At 31.0% G+C, this 13051-nt stretch overlaps 1 long non-coding RNA gene across 1 annotated transcript; it reads left to right on the top strand.

Moving 5' to 3' along the window:
- The first annotated feature begins 697 nt into the window (after nt 1-697).
- LOC111712168 (uncharacterized) lies at nt 698-10087 on the top strand. The gene is made up of 4 exons (XR_002767398.1): nt 698-1269; nt 3816-3867; nt 6641-6723; nt 8395-10087. It is a non-coding gene; the product is annotated as an uncharacterized LOC111712168 (long non-coding RNA).
- Nucleotides 10088-13051: the final 2964 nt, after the last annotated feature.

Here is a 13051-nt window from a genome sequence, read left to right as displayed (position 1 = left end):
TCTATCTATCATTCTATCTATCTATTTATCTAAATATAAATCTATCTAACTATCAATCTATGTATCTAGCTATCAATATATCTATCTAGCTATTAATTTATTTATCTAGCTATCAATCTATTTATCTGGCTATCAATCTATTTATCTAGCTATCAAACTATTTATCTAGCTATCAATCTATCTATCTATCTATATATCTGTCATTTATCTATCTAGCTCTCAGAATATATATATTCTGAGATCTAGCTTCAATCTATCTAAAAAGCTGTCAATCAATCTATCTAGCTAGCTTTCAATCTATCTATCTAGCTAGCTATCAATCTATCTAGCTATTAATCATCAACCTATCTATTAATTTTTGTGTGCGGACATAAAGAATAAAGATAGTTTCTGACTTTAAAACTCATATTTTTTATCATATTTGGCTCTTCTGATCCAAACTAACTAACAGAAGAAATCAAGTTGATGTGTGGAAATAAAACAAAATAAAAAATTGTAATGATTTTTTTCCTTCGAAAACAATGAAGGAATATAAAAGTCATAGCTATCCAATTTATAGAAATTATAAAGAGTGTTTGGAGGAAAAATAAAATACTTCAGTAGAAAAAACATTGCTTGTAAATCTAACTATTGCATTATTTATAAGTTCTGGTAAGAAACTAAATTATGCAAAAACAAATATTTTTACCTAACTTGAAAAAATAAGTCTATATAATTTTGTAAAAATATCTACATTTATCATTCATTTTCTCTTGTATATACGATAAATCAAATTGAGAACATTATTTGATCAAATTAGGAACATTTTTGCCACAAATTTCAAGGGGGGGGGGGGGTCGCCTCCCCCATGAGAAAACCTCAAGGACACTTCACAGACGACAGAACTGATTTTTAGTCTTGGTTTTCACACTCATGGTTCTTGCCTGCAGCCTCACATGTCTTTTTGGCTTTATCACTAAACATACCCTTTAAAGGATAAATAGACGTTAAAGAATTAACATAAAATCGTCATATTTAAATGTTTCAGGTCGTCTTTACAATCTCATTCTTTGTGGGTAACCCTGTACTCCTCATGGTTGTCATGTTTGAGGTTAAGCAAAACAAAAGTATAAATATTGGAAGCTGTTTTCTCTAACTAAAACTAATAGCAACTTCTGTGTTTCAGAGTATATTGGAGAAATCTAGTTCAAAATTGGTTTTAAGAATAAACTTTACAAATCTTGTAAACTAGTGGACAGAGAGAGAGAGACAAGAAAATACAGCTTTCAGGTGAAAAAAAAACTAATTTACGAATTTAAAATTAAGTTTTCATGATTTTTTCAACACTCAAAATAAATCTTAATCTAAATAATTTTTTTATTTTTCTAATCCCATCATTTCTATAAAAAGCTTCTTATTCTTTAATCTATTCTCTTAAAAACCCTTTATTCTAAAATCCCTTTAATCCATTAACCCTCTATCCTATAATCCCTTCAACCTCTATCCTTTAATCCCTTCACCCTCTATCCTTTAATCCCTTCACCCTCTATACTTTAATCCCTTCACCCTCTATACTTTAATCCCTTCACCTTCTATCCTTCAATTCATTCACACTCTATCCTTTAATCCCTTCACCGTCTATCCTTTAATCCATTTACCCTCTATCCTTAAATCCCTTCACCCTCTATACTTTAATCCCTTCACCCTCTATCCTTCAATTCATTCAACCTCTATCCTTTAATCCCTTCACCCTCTATCCTTTAATCCCTTCACCCTCTATCCTTAAATCCCTTCACCCTCTATCCTTTAATCTCTCTACCCTTTATCCTCTTGTCCCCTTACCCTTTTTCTTTTAATCCCTTTTCCCTATAATCTTTTAATCCCATCATCCTTTAATTCATTCACCCTTTATCCTTTAAACCCTTCACCCTCTATCCTTTAATCCCTTCACCTTTATCCTTTAATCCCTTAACTTTCTATCCTTTAATCCCTTCACCCTCTATCCTTTAATCCCTTTATCCTCTAATCTTTTAATTCCATTATCCTCTATCTATTAATCCCTTCACCTCTATCTATTAATCCCTTCACTCTCAATCCTTTATTCCCTTTACCCTTCATCCTTTACCCCTATTTTTTAATCCCTCCACCCTCTATCCTTATATTCTTTAACCCTCTTTCCCTTCATCCTAATCCTTGCTAGTGTATAATGAACCACACATCATCTATCTTCTAATCCCTTCTCTACTACCCTGTAATCCCAGAAACCTAATAGATATATTATAGAAGTATATTATTAGTGTGTAATGAGTATTATTGTATTAGCATAGTTGGAGTGTATTAGAAACACAGTGTCCAAAAATATATACCCCTTTTGAGAATAAACATATTTTAAGGTCTTTTTGGTCCCAGTCGGTCCTGCCATTTTGACGATTATAAAATACAAACAAACACCCAAGCTAAAATTTATAAATAGATGCAATACATAACATAATATTACCTTAATATATAGTATAAAGTAGATACACATGAGATACACCCATCTCAAGGGACAGGAATATATATATATGATATCAATATTATCCTATTCTACTATCCTATTATCCTATTCTACTATCCTACTATCCTACTATCCTGCTATCCTACTATCCTACTATCCTATTATCCTACTATCCTACTATCCTACTATCCTACTATCCTACTATCCTACTATCCTACTATCCTACTATCCTACTATCCTACTATCCTACTATCCTACTACCCTAATATCCTACTATCCTATTATCCTACTATCCTACTATCCTACTACCCTACTATCTACTATCCTACAATTCCACTATCCTACTATCCTATAATTCTACTATCCTACTATCCTACTATCTACCATGCTGCTATACTATCCAGCCGTCCTTGCATGCAAAGTTTTTAGCGAATATGTTTTGGCAAAGATCGCCTTTTGTGAATAAAATTTAATGGTATGCCAAATTTTGCAAAAATTAGTTTTTTTCTCGCCTTACACTACACCTTGTATATTGTATATTGTAGATTTCTTATTATGATTTGATTTTTAAAAACAAAATTTATATTTTTTGGATCCTAATTGGCGCTTAGTCTGCTGTAAAACAAAATATAATGTTGATAAACATTTTCAATTTATTTTTCATCTTAGAATCTAAACTAAATTTTTACATAACATCCGTTGTTTATTCCTTCTTATATTCCGTTGTTTATTCCTTCTTATATTCCGTTGTTTATTCCTTCTTATATTCCGTTGTTTATTCCCTCTTATATTCCGTTGTTTATTCCTTCTTATATTCCGTTGTTTATTCCTTCTTATATTCCGTCGTAATTATTCGTTTTTCTTTCTTCAAAATTTGAAATATCGCTTACACCATCAAGTTGCAAAGATATCTTGAAAATCAAGTTAGAAATTGTGATTGTCAATTCCTTTTAAAATTATTAATTACTCCAATAAAGAAGACAGCAATAAAAACTTATTTTTTGATTATTTACATAGTTAATGATTAAATAACAATAACAATAATTAAAAAAGATTTTGATTTTAGTACAGTCGTCGGCGTGTATATTAATAGAATGAAGACGGTTTTCGATCTCGAGTTTGATTTCTAGCAAACTTTCAAAGAGCGCGCGTGGATACACATAAACATGAAAACAAAGAAAAGATGTCAATTACCAGCTTCTCTATGTTTGCTTCTAAACTTGTAATTTAAAAATAGCTTGTTAGGAATCAAAACGTAATTAGAAACGTCGTCTTCATTTAATTTAATTTAATTAATTTAATGGCCTACTTTTTTATTTCTAAATTGTTCTAAATACAGGATGAGTAATGATAGTATAGTCTGGCTGGAGTGTGGATTATGTAGTGCCAAGGTACTTTAGATTTTTTTGTAAAATTAATCAAACAATTATATTTAAAGCATTTTTGAACCGTTTCTTCTATTTTTGGTCAATCTGGGGTTTAAAACAAGGAGAGAATTAAATAGAGGTTTGTTTACATACTATTGTGACGTAATAGGACAGCTTTATAGTACTAGTTTTATTGTAAACAAACAACATATTTAGAAAAGAATAGCTCAGGCCCAGCACTCCTAGTTTTACAAGTTTTGTTATTGTTTACATATATTGTAAATTATATAAAATAAACCAATTAATAAACTAATTATTATTATTATCATTATAATACAATAAGAACTTTGAGACGACTTTTTGACTTAACTTTAATAAGTTCAATGAACATGAGACACAGCAATTGTGCAGTGTAAACAGACCTATTTGTATAAATAAGTGATTTAATAAATTACTATTAAAACTATTTGCTTTGTAACAACATCAAATAAACTGGAGTATAATGTCGACATTCTATTACAGTTTTCTGATTCTCACTGTATAGAACTAGTTCCCATGAGCAATCCTGATACGTCAAAGTAGTATCCACTTCCTATTCATAATCTAAAAACATATGTGATTTATAAACATTGGACTTTAAAGTCGTAATTTAGAGTTCCCGGTCACATCCTTACAGTCCTTTGTGGGTAACCTGTATATGTTATGTAAACATATACATATATATTACTAAACACTTTTTTGGGGTTCGGCCCCCCCTCCCTGGAACAATTTGAGCCCCCCTGGAACTATTTGAGCCCCCCCCCCTGAAACCGCTTCTGCAACCAATCATAAACAGGGTTTATCTTAAAGATTTTCGTATAACGGTTTTAATAACAGTTTTCCCAGCTGAAGTACTTGCTGCATAATCAGCATAGATTTTGGATGTCTTTAAATTATCATGTTTTGTTGTACACCCTGTACAGTGTACAGTGTACAGTGTACGTACACTGTACACCCTGTACAGTGTACAGTGTACGTACATGTAATATTGGATATAATTATATTAATGTTTATAGTATATCAGCAAACACATTGTGAAAATATATTTATTGTAACACAAGGATATATCAGGTTAAAACAAATAACAAAAAAGTAATATTATAGGTAAAAATGGCGTAAATGGTTATTCAAATGTGGTCTTTAATTTAATTTTAAAACAAAAAGAAAATATGAGAGCTGTTATTTACAGAATAATTTTTACATATTTATTGTAGAGATTGTGAATAATTTTTACATATCTATTGTAGAGATTGTGAATTATTTTTACATATTTATTTATCGTTAAGACTAAAAAAGTAAATCATTGATTAAAAAAAAGTCTGTTTGTTTATATATTTTATGAAAGAGTTTTGCTTAATATAATGACAGCAAACCTTGAAATACAATTTTGTATATACAATTTATACAAACTATATAAAGCAATAATTAGAGCAGAATATTATTGTAAATCATCAGTTTAACCATGTTTATTAACTGAAGAGGAGCAATAATCCCAGACGATTTGTATTAATAAATATGAAAACTAAGAAGCTGCTTTAAATATTGTTTTATAGTTAAATATCTCCAATTACTCATTGTTGTCGAGAACTTTAAGCTCCTGGCAAATCTGTTTTACTGTATACAAATACAATTTATAGAATATACATTTAGATTAGTTCATGAACTGAGAAGATTTACAGATACTTTTAACAAGAAGCATTATTATACAAAATTAATTCAAAATTTCTGAATTTTTCGTCTTAAGCCATTAAAATGGAAAGATTTTCTGAGATAAAATTATTCGCTGCCAAATTCAATTTGTGTTACAATCAAAGTTCCAGCTAAACCTTAGTAAGAACTTTTTACAAAGTTTTTAATTCAAGAAAATGCATTGAAAACTAAAAATTTGTTTTAAAGTTTTCTTAAAAGATACAGAGTTCAAATACCTAAAAATCCACAAAAGCATACACATCAAATTATGAAAGTCCCAAGAAAGAATCCTTTTCTTGCGACAGATCCATTAAAAAACTTCCTTGTAAAAAACTCCTTGGGAATTCAGTGACGAGTTTGATATCTTTGTTATGAATTAGTATTGTATTATACCTGATTTCTAAAACCATAATATTATTATGTCTGCTAGAGTTTATTTTATGACAAGGGTAAATGGCTGTAAAGATGTGTCTATAATGTCTGTGCAAGATGAACTGTGAATAAGGACAAGTTTACCCTGTTTGTATACTGTAATTTTTTGCTTTACTAAGTATACCCTTATGCAGTCAAAACATAAAGAAACAAATTGTAAACATACATAGCAGACGAAAATCTTTCTCAATAGGTATCGCTATACTAAATCAAAGAATTAGTTAAAAAGACAATATCGAATTCGTCACTGGATTCCCATGTTTATTGGGACACCCTGTACACTAGCTGTACCGCTAGGGTTGCCACAAATAAGAGCTAACACTCGACTTCAATACTTTTTCTTAAATTTATAGATTTTTCTTTTTGATATTTCTGGGTTCGTTAGCTGTTTAATATTTCTAGGTTCTTCAACTATTTAATATTTTTAGGTTCGTCAGCTGTTTAATATTCCTAGGTTCGTCAGCTGTTTAATATTCCTAGGTTCGTCAGCTGTTTAATATTCCTAGGTTCGTCAGCTGTTTAATATTTCTAGGTTCGTCAGCTGTTTAATATTTCTAGGTTCGTCAGCTGTTTAATATTTCTAGGTTTGTCAGCTGTTTTAATATTTCTAGGTTCGTCAGCTGTTTAATATTCCTAGGTTCGTCAGCTGTTTAATAACCCAAACCACAGAAAACTCCTCGCAAGACTAATCTCAACTGATGTTGATAAAATTCCTAACAGGTATAAAAACCTTAGTATAAATGAATATAAAAACAGGATACAAGCCCTCCCCCCCCGTGGGATAATTTCTTACTCATGTTTTATAACTTTATCACATTATTTGTTTTTAAATTAAGTTACAACTTGTTTCCTTCGTTAATTCGTTAATTCCCCTCAAACTTATGTAAACTATTCTTACATGTAACATATAGAATTTATTATTACAAGAAACTAAAGGCACTAGGGGGGCGTTTTGCGATATTTTTTTATAGAGGAGGGGGGGGGGGGTTAATTTATTTTTGTAAAACCTTCTCACAAATCAAAACCAGATTTAGGAATTTTCCAAATTTAATTCTATCCCTTTCCACAGCAACAATGTTAAAGAAAAATAGAAAATTTCACTTAGCTAGGCAGTTTTTTAATATGAAGAAGGCTTATGAATATACTTGGCTTGTCTATAAATAAAATTATTAAAATTTTGATTTAAAAAATCTAACAACTAAAGAGAAAATTTTGCGTACTTTTTTATTGCTATAATTTCCAAACTTACAAAAGTCAACAACAAAAAGCTGAAAAATTCCAGAACCACCAGAAATACTAGAAATACTAGAAATATTATATAAACTAAATAATATGCAATATTTTACATAATATGCATGTTATATGAATTACGTGCATCAACTATAGATTAATAAACATAGATAAATATATATATAAAATAGATGTAGAACATACATATCAACATAATCTAAACACTCTGTACAGATTATGTTGATATGTACTCTGTACTGTTAAAATTATTTCTGGTATGTACTCTATACTGTTTAATTTATGTCTGGTGTGTACTCTGCACTGTTTAGATTATGTCTGGTGTGTACTCTGTACTGTTTAGATTATGTCTGGTGTGTAATATGTACTGTTTAGATTATGAATGGTGTGCACTCTGTAATGTTTAAATTATGTCTGGAGTATAATATGTACTGTTTAGATTATGACTGGTGTGCACTCTGTAATGTTTAGATTATTTCTGGAGTATAATATGTACTGTTTAGATTATGTCTGGAGTATGATATGTACTGTTTAGATTATGTCTGGTGTGTATTCTGTAATGTTTAGATTATGTCTGGAGTATAATATGTACTGTTTAGATTATGTCTGAAGTATAATATGTACTGTTTAAATTATGTCTGGAGTATAATATGTACTGTTTAGATTATGTCTGGAGTATAATATGTACTGTTTAGATTATGTCTGGAGTATAATATGTACTGTTTAGATTATGACTGGTGTGCACTCTGAAATGTTTAGATTATATCTGGTGTGTAATATGTACTGTTTAGGTTATGTCTGGTTTGTACTCTGTAATGTTTAGATTATGTCTGGTGTGTACTCTGTAATGTTTAGATCATGTCTGGTGTGTACTCTGTAATGTTTAGATTATGTCTGGTTTGTACTCTGTAATGTAAAAATTATGTCTGTTTTGTGCTGTGTAATGTTTAGGTTATGTCTGGTGTGTAATATGTACTGTTTAGATTATGTCTGGTTTGTACTCTGTAATGTTTAGATTATGTCTGGTGTGTACTCTGTACTGTTTAGATTTTGTCTGGTTTGTACTCTGTAATGTTTAGATTATGTCTGGTTTGTACTCTGTAATGTTTAGATTATGTCTGGTTTGTACTCTGTAATGTTTAGATTATGTCTGGTGTGTACTGTGAAAACTCAGACTGTGAATGAGTTCCAAGAGTTTGCCTGCAAGAACCTGAACCTAAAGGCTCCCTAGCTGTCGCTCAGAACTCCAGCTCCCTAGCTATTATACTGTCAAGATTCCTAACCAATACAGTCTTTAGCTCCCTAGCTATTAAACTCTCCGGTTCTCCCACTCCTCTCCAATCTTCCATGCAGACAGCTCTCAGTTAATAGCTAACAATTTCTTCTGTTTTCCCTGTCTGTAAGTTAACCACTTCAAATCCTCCAGTTTTCCCATCTCCATATGTAATTGTTAACCACCTCTCCAAATAGGGTTTTCACGAAACAGTAGATTCTCTTGCGCAACAGTTTCGTGTTTTTTCACGAAATGACTTTTTTGCACGAAATTTCGCATAATTTGCGTATCAATACGAAACCAGGTTTGCACGAAATTGCGCATTCATTCGAAATAATTTTTTTTGCACGAAATTGCGTATGAATACATAATAAAAGTCATAATTTTTGTATGATTTTGCGTTTGAATACAAAAATAAGTAATATTTGTTTCATAACATATTGCACAAATATAAAAGAATTAGATATTTGGACATCATGATGTGAAAAAGTTTTAGTAAACAACAACTTCCATATCTGCAGTATTTTAGTCATGAACAATAATTACATTATTATTATTTTCTAAAGTTTAGACATGGTAAAAATATTGGTTACCTACTTTTCTTAAAATTTGTTATGATAAATATGTTTTGAAAAAACGCTAAAGAGCCAAAGGTCCCACTGGATTTGCGCCTCATCTATGTATTAATCTATATTATAGATAGATATGTAAACATTTTTCATGTTTGAATGTCTGTTAGATACTTAGCTCCGTTGACTTTACCAAATTGTTGTAAGGTGCAGATGATGCGGATGAGAGCGGGCCTGAGCATAGTGGGGCTCTGATTGGACATACGAAATAGCTTAAAGTAACGAGATATATCGAAATGACGAAATAGCAGGATTAACGAAATAGCTTTTGCGCATCATTTCGAAATTATATTGAAATTTCATGTAATTTTTACTCAAAATGTAAGCAAATTATTGCACAATTTTCGTGCAAAACATTTTGATTGGAAACCTTATCTCCAAGTCTACTATTCCAGTTCCTTGATCATATAGTTAAATATCTATCTCTTCAGATTCATGCCTAATCATCTACATTTTAAACTCTTGTTCTCTTAGATACCTAACTATCCAGCTCTTGTACAACTAGATACCTAACTATCTAGATAGCGCTTTTAACTCCTAGAAACCTAACTATCTAGCTCTTGTACTGGCCTAGATACCTAACTACGTAGCTCTTATACTCCTAGAAATCTAACTATCTAGCTCTTGTACTGGCCTAGATACCTAACTACGTAGCTCTTATACTCCTAGAAATCTAACTATCTAGCTCTTGTACTTCTAGACACAAATTTAATATTTATTATTTATTATTTAAAAATGAAAAAACGACATTTAAAAATCTCTTTTCCAAATGGAGTACCGTTCTGTTTAGCATGTATAATCATATGGTGAGGCGGACCAGGTCAACCCCTCCTCCATATTCCTGTTATTTAGTTCCTATAAAACTGCAACCATTGTGAATACGCATTTGTTAATTTAAACTTAAATAAGAAATAAATGTTATTTTGTATGTTAATATTGAATTTAATTTTTGTATTTAGAAAATTATAAAACTCCATTTACTCATATTTAAAAGATAGTGAAAAAGGTATGATTTCTAATTTATAGTAGATATAAAATCATAATGTAATTTCGATAACATATCAAATGCAGATTGTACGAATTATGAGCTTTCTAAATTGTGGCCTTCTTCCTTAAAAATGGTATATCACCCCGGACTAACCAGGGCGAGATGCATTCAGTTTCACCTATTTAAATTCAATCACATATTGGTCTATAGATTTACAATCTTTAAACTTACGCAGTTATCTTGTTAAAGTTTTGCGATTGAAACGCTTATGCCAACAAAAAAGTATAAAAGAGAAAAGACAAAAATTGTGATGAAAGTCACAGCTCTCTCGGGATCAAGGACCGAACATTTAAATCCGCGAAAAATATTTAATTACACAAGTTGTTTTTCTATAAATTGTAATCTGGAAAATTCTGTCAATATCTGTTAAGTTTAAAGGAAAATGGTAGACTACATTTTATAAATCCAGAGAGTAGCTATTTTATTGTCGTCAATGTCTAACTAGACTATTATTACTAAAATTGTGTTTACAAAATAATGCCGCGTTGAAAGACTATATAAGTTGTTACTTAAAACCTACGATAATTAGGACGCTATGTATCGTTTATATCTCTGAAAATTTTCATCAACCATTGTTTATGAATAGTTCTGTTGCAGTAGACTGTGGACTGTGGACACACGACACCAACAGTTTTGATTGGGCAGAGAATGTAAATAGTAAATTAAGTGAAAGTATTTCTCATATTTAAGGATCAATCAAGTTTTGCTGAGCGACAGACAGTGAAAATCAATTGTTTTAACATTAGCTCCATCGATACAGCTTAGTTTACGTAAGTTAATTGGTAAGATTCTGATACTTGCAACTAATGAGAGTTTAATGTATAGTTAATTACTTCTTCACATTATAAATCAGCATAAAGTGTACATTTTAAGTGTATGAATATAATTTCTAATTTTGAAAGAACATGTAAAATCTTTCCCTTGGATGTTTCGAAAGATGAAAATTTCCCTGTATGATACATGAAGGACTGCAGTATGGTTTTGGTGAATTATATTGGCATACTAAGCCTACGGGTGTCATACATGATTTCTTTGCATATTTTTAAAAAACTCCTATACAAATTATAAAGTTTAATTTTTGATAAAACTTTTTGTTCTGGATGATTGAAAATATCATATCTAAAACTTTCTTAAACCGGCATATTTTTTCTAAATTCATTATTTCAAGAGTTTGAGTCAAAATAAGTATTAATAAATATTGCTTTATATCGAGTAATATCCTTAAACATATCGACGTAAAACCTTTTAGAAAGTAGGAAAGATTCTGCAAAAAATAGGTGCCAAACCAAGCAGAAGTTTTATTATGAACCAAAAATATTTAGAACTTATATAGAAGCTTTTCTTGGTTGCATTTTACTCTAGTTTTGCATTATTTTCATTTGTGTATAACAGTATAAAAGAGATTCTGTTGATGGTTTAAAACTAAACAGCTGATGATTCATCGGCAAAAACACCAATTTGTAATTCCCAAATCTTTTTANTTTTTTTGCAAACATTTTTACTATATATCTAGATTTTGCAATAAAAAATTCAATTTTTGCAAATTTGCATTTTTTTTGCAGATTCCAATGATGTATCATTTGTCATATATGGACATTAAACATGGTATTTAGAGGGGGGGTCAAATTGACCCCCCCCCCAGCGTATCTTGGTTTTCAAGTACCCCAGCAGGGATAGGGTTAATGCACTTTCAATAGAAACATATAAGATGTGTTGACTCGCTGAAAAAATAATAATAATAATAAATTGTAAAACCGACACGCTGAATATCTGATAATATGAGTTGTTTTCATATACTAGAATATATCTTTTTTATTCCCAAAAGTGTTTATATTGTCAAATATTACTATCTTTGAATTTGCACTGAATTTGGCAATCTGCAAAAAGCAGGCTAGACAGTCAATATAGAACCAGAGAGAAGAAGGAACCATGATGTGAGCTGAAAAAATATCAGAATACTGTTTGACCCGCATACCACCGTGGGCCAAGCGAGTGCGAAAGAACCCTGTATTCTCTATGTGACCCTATCTGATCATTCAATATACTTCTTCAATTCGCACACCATCGATTTATTAGAGAGATAATAATTGGTAACTAAAGACAAAGAATCCTATATAAACTTATGTTCTACCATTTCAAGCTACCCCTGCACATCAATTGATCAGAATTCACAAACGAACATATATATTCAAAACATTTTCCAACACAGGTTCTTCCTTTAGTAGATATCTGATATCTTGGCAGAAGTGTCGAATGTCCCGCGATTTAGGCCTCGCATGAGTGTGCAGACCGTAGAGCAGCCAATGGATTTGTTTTCTAATGAAGTGGGGACAATTTTAGGGATGCACAAAATGACAATGGAATATTTATCGTGGTCTCAAGAGCTTATATCATGCTCTCAAGAGCTTTTGTATGCATGTTTTGCCGGATATCAGAGGACTACAAGACTGCTTACGAAGCTACCCGCAGGGATATGAAAACTAAGCCCCCAACCAACCACATTCAGAAGCATCTTCTGAGCTAAGGCCCTCAGTTGCTACTGGAGACAAATGCACCCCTAAGATGGGTGCGATAGACCTTGTTCCTGATTCAGGGGTGTTGGATCTGACTGAACTGATGAAGTTTAAATGGTTACAAATTGCCCCTCTACTCTTAGCTTTTGTAAAAGTGAAAAAATCTTTCAACAATCAAGTAAGTTTTTTACTCTTGTCTTTGTAAAGTCTATAGTCAAAGAGTTTCTGGTTTTTTGAGTGTTAAATAAAAAAATATTAAGTTAATGAAAATCAAACACTTAAACTCTATTCCAAGAGATATTAGTGTAAAACCTAAAATTTAATTTAGTTAAATTTT

Source organism: Eurytemora carolleeae, unplaced genomic scaffold (genome assembly GCF_000591075.1).
Source record: "Eurytemora carolleeae unplaced genomic scaffold, Eaff_2.0 scaffold982, whole genome shotgun sequence".
Taxonomy (NCBI): Eukaryota; Metazoa; Arthropoda; class Copepoda; order Calanoida; family Temoridae; genus Eurytemora; species Eurytemora carolleeae.
The sequence above is the reverse complement of the archived record's forward strand: the minus strand, read 5'-3'. Positions and strand labels throughout refer to the sequence as shown.